The sequence below is a fragment of the Mytilus galloprovincialis genome, chromosome 9 (genome assembly GCF_965363235.1).
Source record: "Mytilus galloprovincialis chromosome 9, xbMytGall1.hap1.1, whole genome shotgun sequence".
In the NCBI taxonomy this organism is placed as follows: domain Eukaryota; kingdom Metazoa; phylum Mollusca; class Bivalvia; order Mytilida; family Mytilidae; genus Mytilus; species Mytilus galloprovincialis.
Genome location: NC_134846.1, coordinates 4,607,155 through 4,624,526, shown reverse-complemented (window position 1 = coordinate 4,624,526; position 17,372 = coordinate 4,607,155). Strand labels below are relative to the sequence as shown.

At 32.6% G+C, this 17,372-nt stretch overlaps 1 long non-coding RNA gene across 1 annotated transcript; it reads left to right on the top strand.

The window, feature by feature from the left end:
• Positions 1-7,458: 7,458 nt before the first annotated feature.
• Positions 7,459-16,561, top strand: LOC143046597 (uncharacterized). Its single transcript, XR_012969174.1, has 4 exons — positions 7,459-7,562; positions 12,553-12,763; positions 15,001-15,391; positions 15,929-16,561. It is a non-coding gene; the product is annotated as an uncharacterized LOC143046597 (long non-coding RNA).
• Positions 16,562-17,372: the final 811 nt, after the last annotated feature.

The window sequence follows — 17,372 nt, the reverse complement described above, 5'->3', positions numbered from 1 at the left end:
GTTGAAATCATTTCACACTTACAAATTGGTGATTCATTAAACCATGCACTCCATAGATGTCAATGTACATGTAACCATATGATTTTTCTTCCGTTGGCTGACATTTTAAATCATTTTAATTTGATATTAAGCAGGTAGACCTAGGTTAAGGGAAATAACTCTTAAAATCATCAGTACGTTTATGTCAACCATTTTCAAAAATATATGCTAAGCTTCTAGGTTACATAGATTATTTTCAATCTGTTTGGTTTTTATAACATTTGGAAGGGAAGTAGATTCTTTATTTTGGCCACAGAGGATTTTTCAAATATGAAAGAAATTGTGCATTAGAATTTAATATTACACAGCTGAAGACTAATTTAGCCTTTAAAGTTAGTTTTTAAGCACATTAATATTATATTTTAGCTGTTTAATGGGCTATTTTTTTTTTACTCCGTATATTCCGTATGTCCAGAAATTTTTGTAGTATAATAATAAGAAGATGTGGTATAATTGCTAACGAGACAACTCTCCACCGGACACCAAATGACACAGAAATTAACAAATATACATCCAATGTTTACAAAAACCTTTTTTTCATTCGCTTTTTGACACAATTTTATTAAAAAAAAAATTAGACGAAAGACAAATGACTTTTATTTGAATTCTTGAAAGACATATGTAAACAGAAAATGTATAAGAAAATGTATCCTCCTTGCAGGGGATTGAAATTCTGTTTTTTTTCGTTTAGCTCCTGCAAGTCTCTCATACTTTTAATTTTGCCATTTGATTAGAGACTTTCCGTTTAAATTTTCCTTGTAGTTTATTACAATTTATACTGCTTACACAGTGGTTGCCTGGTCAGCCACTGCATCATCTAGATTGTTCGGAACCCTTGGCTGTCTACCCGTTTTTGTTCGTTTTCTACGCGCTCTCTTCAAGCTCGGGTCCGTCACAGCTATGAATTTGTCTATTTGAGCTCTAACCACCTTGCCAAACAGTCCAACTGCTTTATTTCCATGTAGATATTTTAAATGTATATGTTACTCAGACTTTCTGTGATCTACTGAATGTAACCAAATAAACGGGAAACATGTCCATTGGACACAGAAAATTACCCAGCTTATATATAACGTTATAAAGAGTCATTAGAAGGCTTTGTGAAACGGTGGCTAGAATTTTAATCTAGGGATTTGCTAAAAGAGCTTTCACTATCATCGTATATGAACTGATTAAAGACGATGCAAATAACACTAATCAGGTTATGATACATTTAGCTCCAACAAAAATTGAATGAAATACCAAACTTAATACACCCACTATTATCCAGAATCTCATAAAAGAGCACATTATGTAGCATATAAAAATAGACAAATAAACCAACTGAAGTCTTGTGAATATTCTATCACACGGAATATGTTCGCTTATTACTAGGTGTAATCTGTGATTTTGTTTGTAAATGAAAAGAACAGATATAGACAACAGCAAAGTTAGAAAATTTGTCTCATGCTTACATAATATGCCGTGTACTTTGAACGAGCGTATTGCCTTGAAAACCATTAAGACGATGAAATGTGATACTGAATTGTAAATGCACCAGCCTTTTTATAATGCCATAAACAAGAAATATTACAAGAAGAAGATGTGGTATGCATGCCAAGGAGTCAACTCTCCATCGAAGTCACAATGTATAAGGAGTATTTAATTATAGGTTAAAGTACGTTCTCTAACACCGAGCATTGGGTCACATCGTACAGCAAGTTATAAAGAGCCCCAACTTGATCAGTGTTAAACAATTCAAACAGAAAAACCAACCGTGTAATATATATAAAAACGAGAAACGAAAACACCTATGAACCACACAAACAAACAACAACCACTGGACAATAGGCTCCTGACAGGGGAAAGATAAAGCAGCAGATTTAAACGTTTTCACAGCAATAACCAAAACCCCGAGACAATACAGTAAAATTACAGCATAAAAAGACACACTATACAATATCAATCAATATGACACAACTATACTAACAAATTTTGTAAAGCCAACACGGACAAAGATTATCTTATGGAAACATGCTAACACGAAAGCAGTTCTCTTAAGGCATTTGGTGAAAAATAATGTCAATCTAACCATCAAATAGTGGAGACTACAATGTATGTCAAATGAAGTAAAAACAATCTTAGAACATCTAATCACAAGGCATCAAAACTAACAATAAACAGGTTCACACATCTATGGATAAAACCCCGGACAATAAGAGACAGCTCTAAAGCTTAACGTACCAATAACCTTAGCGACTGGGAATACTATACCCAAAAAGAGACACAGAAAGCTCATGGTGAGTAAATCCAAGATTTTATCAGCAATGACTTGAAGGGAAATGCTAACCATTCCTATATATATGTAAAATTAAGAAACAAGCGGCAAAAAACAAGCAACAAATGAGATGGCTATGAAAACTCCATTGACAACGGCGAAGTATCAATCAACTTTTTTAAGAATTGATATGCCTCCCCAAACCTTAATTTATATACCGTATCTTAACAACAATAATTACTTTGCAATAGCCAGTATTTACCATAGGCGAGGTTGATTAAAACTATGAAAATAAACGTGTGCTGCTAGTGCTCGTAAAATGTACACTCACACCACATCTTCATTTATCTGTTTAACGGCAAAAATGGACAGATATATTTACTTTGAGAATGATTTTATTTAATTTCCTAGCGAGCAATACCAACACAAAGCCAAAGAAGAACGTCACTGTCCCAGGTTAGGGGGAGAATTGGGATCCCGCTGACATGTTTAACCCCGTCACATTATTTATGTATATGCCTTACCCAATTCAGGAGCTTGTAATTCAGTGGTTGTCGTTTATTTATGTGTTACATAATTCATTTGTTTTACCTTCATTTTTTTTATATAGATAAGGCCGTTAGTTTTCTCATTTAAATTGTTTTACATTGTCATATCAGGGCCTATTATAGCTGACTATGCGGTATAGGCTTTGCTCATTGTTGAAGGCCGTACGGTGACCTATAGTTGTTAATGTATGTGTCATTGTGGTCTCTCGTGGACAGTTGTCTCATTGGTAATCATACCACATCTTCTTTTTTGTAGTCATAGTATAATTAGTCATTGTGTTGGGGTTCAAATTAAAGGAATACACAACGAGGACATAAATCAGACCATCATTTTAAATTTATCACCAGTGTTGCGGTGTCATGATAACAAAGCTGTCCTTGGAATATATAAGTATGTATTTCAGGCAATGAGTGGCACCTCATTTTTCCCAATTTAGTCTTTTTTTCTCAAACATATTCAATACATCTAGAAAACAATTGAAAAGTTATTTAAACTTATTTGTGAATTGTATATTTCAATACCGAATTTCAACTATTATTAATAGGTAAACATTTGTCTACAGAAGACAACTTTCACTTCATCATTCCAATTATTGCGCCGATTTTGTCTTTCACTTGCGCCGATTTGTTATCATTTGTGCCGATTGTGTATAGGTAGATTACATGTGAATATTAATTCCTATTTATCATTCTAAACCTCTTCTCACATGTTATGAATTGTCAATTAAAGCATGTTGTCCCCTGCTAACCACGGGAAGATGAAATCAGGATTTCAAGAAAAATAAGTCAATTTGAAAAAAAATAGCACGCTGTTAACATACACTCAAACCACGGAGTAAGATCCTATTTACAAGATTCCAAAGCAAAACATAAAAATACATAAAAACAGCAGAATGCATCATAAAAAGTTGTCATAGGTACCAGGATTATAATCTAATACGTCAGACAATAATCTGTTTTGCCGAATATTCATATACTTTATATATGATGGTTTATGTATGAAAAGTTTCAGTATGTTTAACGAAGGACAGATATAAGAGATAGCAACAAGTGACAACCACTGAATTAATTTAAAGCTTCAAACTGGTTAGAAAAACATGTAGAATGTACTGGCATTAAAATTATGCGCTTACTCTGCACTTTTTAAAAGTGATGTCGCTTATTTGTTAGTAGATTTGCTTGTAATATCATTTCAGTATTACGAACCATAATAATGGTTAATTAAGTTATCGACATGAGACTCAAATTGTATCATGCTTTTGTATGTCTCTGATGTACTTTGGTCACATATTACCAAAAAATCACATACAAAAAAACAACAACAAAGTAATTGCCTTTATTGAAATCCTGTTAAAAGAAAAAGGTTTACAATATATTGACGAAAACTCACTTCTGTGTTTGTCCATATGCATTTCATATACATACACATAACATGGGGATATTCAAGTCTAGTATAGTGACGTTGCCTATTCAGTTGTACTAAGTTGGCATCGACCAAATATGTGATTTAGATTGTCATCAATGACTAAAATTAAATCAAAGAAAAATATCTAAGAAATAATTCATAGGGCTTGAATTTATACTGGTCATATAGTATACTATGGGTAGGCCCTTTCTGCTAAACAGTTTACCAGGAGCTATAGCGAAGGGTAATCTATCGGCATAAACGGCAAATCAGTGGTAAAATCAGTTTAAAGTCATGCCCTCTGTTTTATTTGTGTTCTTATAGGACAAATACGACAATTATGTTGGATCGAAACGCTCTAGCTGCATGGAGGCAAACATTTCTTGTTCCCATAAATTAACACACTATTATCTATACTACTTAATCTAAAGACCGTGTTTTGTTCACCTTAAAAAACGTTTAACCGAAAAAAAGCTACACGTCAAACCTATGTAAGGGTATAATCATACTTGATATGGTTTATTGAAAATTTTACCCTTTTACATGTACATCTATTACTGTTTCAAACAATAAGCAATTAGACAAATTAACAAGGTCCGGAACGATCCGATGGGATTTCTTTTTAATTATCGACTCCTATGAGTCGATATTAAGAATTGAACGATGGACAGTCAGTGCGTGAATTTTTCTTGCTACCTGATTGGAAGATATTACGAGACGTGAATAATCAAAGTTTGTTGATTGGTTAGGATAATCCAAACCTAGTAAATGTCCTTCAATCCAGTAGAGTATCGGATTTGTCCTCTCTATTTTAGCAATTATATTTTGCCTGGTCATTAATCATGCATATGCATGATATTGGTACACAGGTAACTTTTATCTATAAAAAGTCGAATCTTCTGGAGTTTCTTAAACAACAACGTTAAACGATATATACTACTTCATAACGTGTGACCTCACGTGTGTGGTAAAATTTGTTGATTGATGCACGTGGCTATTCTAGTAAATGAATTAATCTAAAAAGCGAGAGCACTTTCCATTTTCATCAGCTAAGAGTCGACTAGCCCTTTTTAAAAGGTTAACGCTTGTCATGTCATCATACCTGCCAACTTTTCAAAATGCCCATGGGGGTTTTGCGTGGAAGATGGCTGTCATAGTCCTAAAAAATCTTCAAGGGGCCCTTCAAATACATTTTAATGTTGTTTTTTGGCTTCTTTATATTTTTATAAGCCTATAGCCAATGTAAAATTAATTGTTTTATTTAAAATTGTGCACAAAATTGCTCTTTCAAAATTTCAATTTGGGAGCCTCCATGGGGGAAATCCCCCGCAAATAGTGACAGTTGGCAGGTATGTGTCATTGTATTTCACATGTTACCTTTTACCTTATCTCTAAGTTCCACATTTGTCAGGCTCACCAACAAACGGTATATTTGGGATTTGCTATATACTCATAATCACAGGGTTATCACTACTAAATTCAGTCATTGTCACATTGTTTCATATTGTAGTATTTTAATCAGCATGACTTTATAAAATAACGAATACTAAAAAGCTACACTTGAAATAAGGCGTAGGTACAGTTTCTATTTGTTAGCCGACATGACATAAATACGGCGGATCAAAGATTTCAACTTTATTTATAACTAATACAGGACAATGCTGTTGATAAACAAAATACTACATTCCAGGCCCTTTTGTTTCCAAATGATATATATTACCAATAATTATATGTCAAGTTCCAGGTCGACGGGTTCAAACAGAAAGATTTTGATAGCAGAGAAAACTGTGCATCTTATAATCAGCATGACTTTATCAGATGACAATACCAAGACTAAAAATCCAGGCTAAAATAAGGCTTACACATTGTTAGAGACTTCAAATCAACAAATATTACGGGTGTGTTCTAATTTGACGTAAAAAAACATTTTGCTATAACGTAGTTGATAGGTGTGAATCAAATTATTATTTTACTTATTGTGAAATAAAAAGGATTATAACACAATGATCGATTCGTCGTTTGTTTATATTTTCTTGTTTGAATGACTTTCGGTTTCACAATCGTGCATTTTCCAGGAAAATGCTTATATTCTTATTTCGTCATTCAACGATATTTGGTATCTCATTTATACAAAGCATTAATTTTGCTATGGGAGTATAATCGTAACCGCAATATTATCAATATCTCTTTTATGTAAAGTTTTCTTCTCAATCGTTATTCTAACGTTTTATTGAAAATATGAAAGTTATATGGTTTAAACTGAAAAGAGGACACTAAAAATAATTTATGACTTAAGATTGATTTTACTTTACTTTTAGCTTAACATTGTAAAAATATGTATTGTGTTCCAGGTCAATGTAAATTTGACCTTACCGTGTTTTGGTCCAGTTCTTGTATTTCCAATTTCTTTTTGAATTTCTTTTTATTTTTTATCACAATCGACTGATAGCAGGATGAGTAGCGACGACCGAATTACACATTTCTGATAAATTAGGTATCAAGGTTCACTTAAAACCTATTAATATGGCAAACAAGACATAATGGTGCATGTACACAATGACTAATTGTGTTCGTAATACCAAAAAAACACAAATAATGGGTTTTATCTCTTAAGTTTCATATAAAACAGTTATAAATGCATCGTCAAACAATGAATGAAAATTTTAAATGGACGATCCAATACTAACACTATTACATATTTACATGTTATTATGAAAGCGCATTGTTATAAAATGTCAATAACATACATTTTAATTGGAATAACCTTTTAGTGAAAATTTTGAAGTATATTAATCTCAGTATTCTACAAATATTTCAAATACAGCTTTTAAGTGTATCATGTCATTTACAATGAAGGCGGGTTTTAATTGTATTATATTGTTTCATCTGTACTACGGTTTTACTTTAATAACTATAGAATACAACTCTTCTCTAATTAAAAATTATTTTATCAGATTTATTTGTATATATTGCTACATTTAAATTTCCAAGGTTTCGACCTGAATTTAAAATCTATTTCCTGTCGAAAACCCGTTGCTATTTTTTTTTTTTTATATCTGATTAAAAAAAAAACCGTTACATTTTCTAAACCGAGTTATTTCTACAAATTTGTGTTGTATATGGTTTACGTATGGAATGTTTTACACTACTGGTAATTTCAACTGAATTTTATTTATATTTTAAAAGTTACGGAAATTGATTAGTGCAAAATGATAACAATTGAGAAAAAGACGCATCTGTTTACGCATTTTAGAAAAGTGAAAGTTTAATATGAAAGCTGATCTTATGAGTGATTAGTTTTACAGTCAATAAGGTAAGAAGCTCGTTTGAGGTGGTACCCAACACTTTCGCTAACATTAATTTGGCTCGTTTAATTTTCTTAAAATTTTGACAAAGTATTTACTTTGACCCTTTTACAAAAATATAAAAATTTCAAAAAATTTGAACCAACCGTTTTATCAGAAAAATTACACTGGTTATATAGCAGTTTGACAAACACTTATTTTGATCATTGAGAAGCTTAATATTCCCTTAACAACACAACCTAATTAAAACGTTTAGATGATTTTACAGAGTTATCTCCCTGTAGTGTTAGGTACCACATTAATGTCACAGCATGAGTGTTATATTTAAGACAGACAAACACTTTATACGCACAAAAATGTACTAACCCATTGAAACATGTTGTTTGCTTTATGTTCAGTGGCAAATATCTCATGTTTGTTGGGAACGAGCCTTTTTATATAAACATTGTATATAAACTATAAACAATGAATATAAAACGTTTATATAAAGTGTCAATCAAAAAATTGAATGATTGATGATTGATATTCGACTGTCCGTTTAGCACAATAGCAATTACAGTCAGGAGCCCGTAATTCAGTGATCATAAATTAGGCCGTTAGTATTATGGGAGGGGGGGGGGGGGTTGTTATCTAAATTGTTTTACATTTGTTATTCCGGGAGTCAGGATGGCTCGTTATCACATAACAAAATTATCTGACTTCATTACCCAAATGTAATTTATGTTTACGAGTAGTTTTCATACCTCGGACGGACCTGTTTAACAAAAATCTTTTGACCACATCAATCTAAACTGACATTATTTGCTCTTTCTTTCTGCAAATCTATATAGCTGCACAGTACTTCAGTTTTAATTTTAGGTCAAGAGGGACTGTACTATACAAGTTACAGCAATATTGGAAAACAATTTTGTTCGCATCAATTTATAGTGCCAGCATGCAGGGGCAGATCCAGCTATTATAAAAAGGGAGTGGGGGGTTCCAACAATGAGTAAAGGGGGGTTCCAACTATATGCTCCCATTCAAATGCATTGATCTTAAACAAAAAGGGGGCTCCAACTCCTGGACCCCCCTTGATCCGCCAATGAGCATGTCCTCTTTTTATTCAAAATATTGAATCATAAACAAATATCAGTAGTTTTCATACTTCAGACTGAGTCGTGTAATAAGATCTTTTGACCGCATCAACAAAAACTTACCATATTTGCTTTTTTTATGTAAATCTATAAAATAGCTGCACAGTAATTCAGTTATAATTTCAGGTCAAGAGGGACTGTAGTATATAAATAACTACAATTATTTTGGAAATCAATGACCATTTCTAGCATATATTGAGAGTGCCAGCATTTCCTATTTTTATTCAAAATATCGCATCAGAAACAAATATCAGTTGTTTTCATACCTCAGACTGACTCATGTAACAAAATTATTTATCTGCATCAATCAAAACTGACCATATTTGACAGCATCAACCAAAACTGACCATATTTGACCGCATCAACCAAAACTGACCATATTTGCTCTTTTTTATGTAACTCTTATAGTCGCATAGTACATGTAGTAAATCTGTAATATTTTTATGTAAGGATGGATTGTAAAATCATGAAAATACAAATGATATAGAAATATTGGAACACAATGCTACCTAATTTCATTTGCATCAATTTAGAATGCCAGCATGACCTCTTTTTATTCAAAATATTGCATCATAAACAAATATCAGTAGTTTTCATACCTCAGACTGACTGGTATAACAAAATAATTTGTCCGCATCAACCAAAACTGACCATATTTGCACTTTATTATGTACATGATGTCAATCTTAATAGCCGCAAAGTAAATCACTTATATTTTTATATCAGGTGGATTGTTTAATATAAATGAAAGAAATATTGGAAAACAAAATTATGCTCACATCAGTTTATAGTGCCAGTACATGTATGTCCTCTTTTTAATCAGAATTTTAAATCGTAAACTAATTTCAGTAGTTTTGATATCTCAGACTGACTCATGAATATAACAAAATTATTTGTCCGAATCAACCAAAACTGACCATATTTGACAGCATCAACCAAAACTGACCATATGTGATAGTATCAACCAAAACTAACCATATTTACACTTTGTTATGTAAATCTTAATATATATTTATAGCCGAATACTTAATCACTTATAGTAATAAATATTACGATGGATTGTATAATTCAAATGACAGCAATATCAATGAATATTGGAACACATTGGCAACAAAAAAATTTCCACATCAATTTAGAGTATCACCAAGTCCTCTTTTCATTCAAAATATTGAATTGTAAACAAATTTCAGTAGTTTCGATATATCAGGCTGAGTCGTTTTAACAAAATTATTTGACCGCATCAACTGAACTTATTTACACTTAATATATATATATGGCCTCATTGTAAACCAATAATATTTCTATGTGAGGACGGATCGTATGATAAAAATGACACCAACTTTGAAACACAATACACCTTATCGTTAATCCTGGCTGACCCGGCCTCTTAAACTTTTGAAGCATACAGCAATCACTTTTCCATTGTGGCGTCAGATATTTTGTTTTATGACGTCAAAATTTTACGGGAACCTGTGTGATATCCAGTAATGGCAGACAAATAGCGACAATGTGTATTTATACCATATCTAAGAATTTAGCGCGCAGTTATTTCCTCTCTGTACCCATAATAATACACCTTATCATTAATCCCAGGCTGAACCGGCCGCTTGAACTTTTGACGCATACAGCAATCACTTTTCCATTGTGGCGTCAGATATTTTGTTTTGTGACGTCAAAAATTTACGGGAACCTGTGTGATATCCAGTAATGCGGACAAATAGAGATAAGGTGTATGAACCGTCACTAAAGTGACTTTTTAACATATTAAGTCAGTAGTTTGTTATGGTTTTTTCTTTTAAACAAAACTATTTAACGGCATCATCCAACACTCACATGACTGATTCATATACTTTATTTTAAAAATAAAAAGTACATGTATGGGAAGTTCTCTTCTGATTTAGTCAGTTCTCCTGACAGTTCTACGGTTAGAAGTGATTTGGACAGTTCTACTTAGAACTGATTTAGACAGTTCTACCCTAGAACTGATCCTGACAGTTCTACCTAGAACTGATTAAGTCAGTTCTACCTAGAATTGATTCTGACAGTTCTACTTAGAACAGATCTAGGGTAGAACTGTTCTAGGAAGAACTGTTCTAGGACAGGTTAGAACAGTTCTATGACAGAATATTCTGACAGTTCTAATGAGAGATTAGAAGCGATCTCCACTGTAGATAAAGCATGGCGGCAAATGTTTATGTTTATGTCCTGAGTATCCGGAGTGAATTTTGACCTTTGGCACAGACACTGCCAATACCAGTCAATTGAATTTAGAGTCGATCGCATGTTGTCATGAGCGGAGTTTGAATTCACAACATCAATGTTGACCGGCTAGTGATCCATTAAGTTGAAATACTTATAGATCACTTGAACACCGAGATTCATCCAAATATGCTACGATACGCTAAGCTCAACTACATTTATATGTATATCACACCGCAAAAGAAATACACGTCTCAATAACAAACTAAAGCCGCTCTTAAACTGCGTTGTGCTTTCACAAAATATGAAAAGCTTTCAAATTCTTAAAACAAACATCAAGTATATATATAGAAGAAAGACACACAGAAACGTGCCTTAAAAGTTAGGGTATTATGATAAACACAATAACCTATAGACATTAAAGTTGGCGCAACAAGAACGCAGATGATTAAAGCATGTGTACCATAGGGCCTGATAGATGATTTTTGGAAGGAATACATTTTTCCGAAATTGACTTGTACATGTAAGGTTAAGCACACGTCTGATTTTATAGCCGCACTCACTTTTTTCTTCCAGTGCGGCTCTGCACTTGTAAAAAAAAGACAGAAAAAACTAGGAAAAAATCCAAATGGCTACTATGAATAAAGTACAAGACTTTTTGTATGATAAATGACCATCTCATACTACATGTCGTCTATCGGCGAACTTACACATGATTCAATCTTTACCATTGTTAAATTGTTTCTTTGAAGCCTCGGTCACACCTTACCTGATAGCTCGGACGGAAGCCTAACGAAGGAGACACTTATGTATCAAATCTTTGTCTGGAAAAAAGTTCAAATATTCAATTTTACTGAAACGACCATCAACTTCTATGTGGAGAATATGTGTTTTCCTTACCAAATATTATTTTCCCAACTTTAAAGGTGTAGTTTGTTTAAACTTGTAAAGTTGTCAATACTTAATACAATTTGAATTCACATTTTGATACTGATTACTGTGTGTATATATATAATATAAATACTTATGAATAGATAATAAACTTGTTAACAAATATCATTGATTGAATTATATCTTAATTCAATATATATATATATACATATTATATTTATTGAGAAACGACACCTTTATATCGGGGGCAAACATCAGCGGGGTATCAGTATTTGCGTCATTCAAACTAAACATACAATATATTCCGTGTACGTAAATAAAATTATCAGTATAGCTTAAAAATGTCAATAAATTCGGAAAAGCATTTCTTTCAAAATCCAATCTTTGACAATAATTATTTACAAAAATAAATAAAAGAAACCGTAATTTAATTGGAATGAAACCGTGCATGTTCCAATTTATCACTCTACACCGTGAGCGGGTAATGCCTATAGGAAGTTGTTTAAAATGTTGATAGAAAATTCTTTTCAACAAAACGTTCTTGTCACATGAGTTCAGTTTTTAAAATATATTTTTTAATTTACTGTATTTTTTTTTCAGTTATATTTAATGTGGTATTTTTAAATACTTTTAGGCGTATTGATATACTATACACACTAATATATTAAGATTGATATATGTATGTTATCTTTTATACTTCTTTAGAAAAATTTAAATAAAAACAAAATTGATCATTTCAAAAGTGAATAAATGTTTTCTACTTTTAATGATTTAGAGCAATGCATTTGAAGATTGTTGCTTCAAGTTTGCTGTACTTCTCATATGCAGTCAACAGTGTTTCGATATCGTTTACCAATAATTCCCCTTGGAGTGAGGGCAGGATATTCAGGTCGGAGGGTAAATGTTCACTCAGCCTGGATAGGACGTATAATGCCAAAGAATGGATTATTACAATCACTGTTGATAATCCGACAATGCAGATTATGGTACGTTTATTAGCCTTAACATTGATACAATATACTATGATGTTTAAAATGTATAAATGGGTTTTAATCTTAACATTTTATAATATGCTAACATGTTTAAAACATCTAAATCTGTTTGAATCTAAAAACTCTACCATATGCAAAGATGTTTAAAATATCTAAAGCGGTTTGAATCTAAACACTTTACAATATGCTAAGATGTTTAAAATGTCTAAATCGGTTGGAATCTAAACACTTTACTGTAACACTTTACAATAGCTAAGATGTTTAAAATATCTAAATCGGCTCGAGTCGTCACACTTTAAAATTTGCGAATAAATCTTAGAGACACTATCAGAGATCAACACCAAACTCCTTAAATATCTACGATTTTGCTGAGTTGTATAATGTCAAAGTTTTACACAAACACGTCCAAATGCATTTGAATAGAGAAATTTACACTTGAAAAAGAGAAATGTCAAGCATGTCAAATTCAGACTAAAATATATGTCAACTTGGACCTGCAAAATATCAGCTTGGTTCCAGAGGCGGATTAATGGGTTGGGGGTTTGGGGAGGGGATGGGGGCGGGGGTAGCTAACTTGTAACTATAAGATGTAAAGTTATGAGTGAGAAATTAATATACAGCTTAATAATGGTAGTTTGAAATTTTAAATTTAGACCGGAGTTCGGTCATCATTCTTTTGTGCAGACTCAAAATGTCTAGTATGTAACACGTATGAAACCATGTACAAGCAACTATTGTCCGAATATATCGAGATCAATTTGATCATAAAGGTACTATAAATATATATCAGAAAAAGTTATTAAAGACTTATTTATTTGGGTATCTCTATTTGTTGCATCTTGTTTTGTACATATTTTCACAAAGCCTAAACTGTAGCTATAGACTAAAATTGAGAATGGAAATGGGGAATGTGTCAAAGAGACAACCAATGGGTCTTCAAAGTAACGAGAAACTCCCGTACCCGAAGACGTGCTTTAGCTGTCCTCTAAACGAAAATGTATACTAATTAAGTGACGATGGACGTCATACTTAACTCCGAAATATATACAAGAAACTAAAATTAAAAATCACACAAGACTAACAAAGGCCAGAGGCTGTTGCCTTGGGACATGCGCAAACACATGATAAGTGAACCACAGTTTAACTGAAAAACACATGGTAAATCGATTTTAATGATACATATCTTTGTTTAATTTATGTACTTATTCTTTTCAACTTGATTGATTGATTTTGCTTCATTCCAGTGGCAAATATTTAGCCATTGTGTGCGGTATAGAGTTAACCTCCTTGGTTTTAGTTTTCAGGCAACCAGTTTGTGTTAAGTCTAATATGTTTGCCATTTTGTTAACGTACAGTAATAGTTACGGGCTGAAATCAATATTCTATTCATTATGCCTAAAATCTGTTTTTTAAAATGACATATCTAATCACCTTTGCAAACATGTTCTCTTTAAAACCCGTAAAAAAATATTTTTTAACACAATGTTTCAAAAGAGTATGGTAAAGTATACTAATGAATTAGCAGCCCATAGGTCTTTTTTGATATTTGTGCCGTGAGTGATTTATAGTGCACCAACTCAATTATATTACCCCCCCGTTCCCCCTCCCCACCCCCAAATAATCATTACAGTTTTCAGCGAAATTGAAATAAAAGTAACACAAAGTTGTTTCTTATTTGCTTTCTTGTGGAAAAGTTGTTTAAATGAAGGAACCTGCATATGTCTAGAACAAAAAACCCTCCTTTTGCGTGAAAGATGGAATTGGAACAATTACCAGTATTAACACAACTCTTAATTTCTAAACGACAACAGGCTGATTTATGTCTCTCACTTCGTGACGTGAATGGTACATTTTACTATTTAAATTTCAGCTTTTCAGTGGTACATTGGAAACCCCAACCTAGAACAGACAAATTAATTGTTCGATTTTCATATTTGGAGGGGAAACAATTATTTCCTACTTTCAATTTGACTTAATCCATTTCTCTTGACCTCGTCGCCGTCCATTTACTTTTACACATCTTTCTCCTCAGATTTTTTTCAGGTCTAGTTTAACATGGCCACAATCATCATTGGAAGTTTGAAACACAATTCCAATTAATCTAATTGTTAGCCAGCATAGCTGACATGGATAATATATAGGGGTAAAATGCAAGTCTTGTTTTTATCTGGAAAACCGCTATGAAAAGAGAACATTTACGTACGTTGTATACATGCTGTTTTGTTTTGTAGACATGGGACTATTATATTAATGGACCAACAAATAATACCTACTATTTAGAGAATAAATATATCAACACAGCAGGAACTAAATTACTAACATTTCAATTTGACACTTCAACATATCAACCATTAACAGGCTTTTGTACAAGCAACGCAGATCGTCTCAGTACAAGCCCTTCCGATTACAGCACCGTATCTCTGTATACGGAGCATGTAGAAGAAAATGATCATACATCGACCGCAATCTATGGAGGTTCAACAACTGATAATTTGTACTGTTTTGAGCCAAACATGGTTTGCAGTTGTTTCAAACTTGTTAATATAACAGCTACAAGTTTAAAACAGTCTGTAGCAAATTTAAAGAGAGACTTACGGATTGATAAGAAGAATACTTTACTTGGTACGTATGTTTGTAAAACAGACAGAAAGATACTACATGTAGTCAACTATTTGAAATACGTTTAAAACACATTATTAAGAATAATATTATACTGTCGTACAATCACTGGGTCTTATGACATACCCAAGATTTAGAAGATACATATAAAGTTGCTTATTTTCAATTCAAGGCACAACTACAAATTAATTATAGTAAAGTGTTTTTGGCACCATCTTAATTATGCGTGTTTGCATTTCGATATTAGGAATATCCTTGTTTACATCGTGTTCAAACTGAAAAATGAGCTATTAAGATAATTTGGTTTCAACCATGCATAACGAAACGGACAGCACGTTGATTATATAGATATTTCAATTGTTACATGGTTGTTGTTGGTAGGAAGCTGTCGCATCAACGAATTCCAGACATCTCTGGCAGTTGAATAATTATTTACACCAAAACATTACATGTGATGTCCTTCAGGTGTATATCAACAGTTACTAATGACACTTTATTTTAACCTCTTTAATCATAAGTGTTTTTTTTTTAAATTTTCAGCGAGGAGCAAGAAAACAAGTGCTGAGGACAACAGACCCTCGGCAAAAGCTATCGGGGGTATTGGAGTTCTGGTTCTTTGTGTATCGCTAGGCACCATCGTTCTTAGTGATGCTAAGACCTTGTATAACTCTGTGAAGAGTATAAAATTTGTCAGAAAGTATGGCAAGCGTAGAAAAAAACGTAACGATAACACAGAAAAAACTCAAATGAATCCAAGTGAAGATAAATGTTCCATATCTGATTCAGCTACTAACCTTATTAAAAATGATAGCATGTCGGCAAGTGTGAAAAGTGTTCAAGTTTGAAATTTATAAAAAAAAAAACAACTTTACAATGTCATTACCATCATTTGATGTAAAAAGCAAATATCACTCATAGGAAAATGGTGCAGACACTGGTTTCCAATTTCCTTTAAAAGTCAATTGACATGGTTCAACACTATACCGAATATATATTGGAGAATGCAGCATGTTCATGTTAATATTTTAATGCCAAAGCAAGAAGCCTTAAGTTTGACATTAGCAATAAACCAACTGTAACCAGTCAATTATTACGTGTATCAACAATGTGATACTGGATTAATCATTATGTAAACAAATGCGCTCTCATATTGGTATAGAAATTAAAAAAATAATGTATTTAATTCTTGAAACTTTATACCATAATACGATATAGATATCAAACATGGAGAAACAATAACATTATGTCAGAAAGAAGTGACAGCAGTTTCATAGAAATCCAGTCAATTGTCAAACACTTGCTAATACATGATACCGATTTTCGTTGAATATGTCTTTGTTTTGTCATAGTAAAATCATTTAGTCAGGACAGGTGCAATATGCAGCGCACTATATGATTGCATATCATAAAAGTTGAGATCATCTCCAGTGTTTGCTCATGTTCGTGTTGCTAATTCTTTAGTCGTGTGCGTTGTTTTCTAGACAAAATATCCCTTAAATATCTTTCGACTCTCTTATAACTAAAACAAAAAACCATAACACAAACATGTTATGAAATTAATGTCATTTTGTTCCTCGAACGATGTGTGATGAACATGGTTCACTTGTTTTAATTTACTAGGGTTCATCTTCTTATTTCTTTTATCAAGCCGGAGTATTGTTATACGAATTCGTTACGTTTGAAAATTGAACAGTTGTGTACTTTCGGTTTTGTTTTATTTTTTGTTAACATTGCTATGGAAATGTATAATATTTAGAATCAGGAAAGGTAAGGTTGTGGTTAGCAAACCCGGAAATATTCCGATCAGTAGTCGTAAACATAAGGGTCGTCATTCAAACGTTTGAGCAATAAGGGTTAGGAATATATAAACACACATGGGAATACGATATTTGGTATCGTCCAAAGTAAATCGTATGGTTCGATAACTTAGTATATAAGCTGATGCGCTGTCAGAACAAGGGTCGCTTATTGAATAGCCAAGACG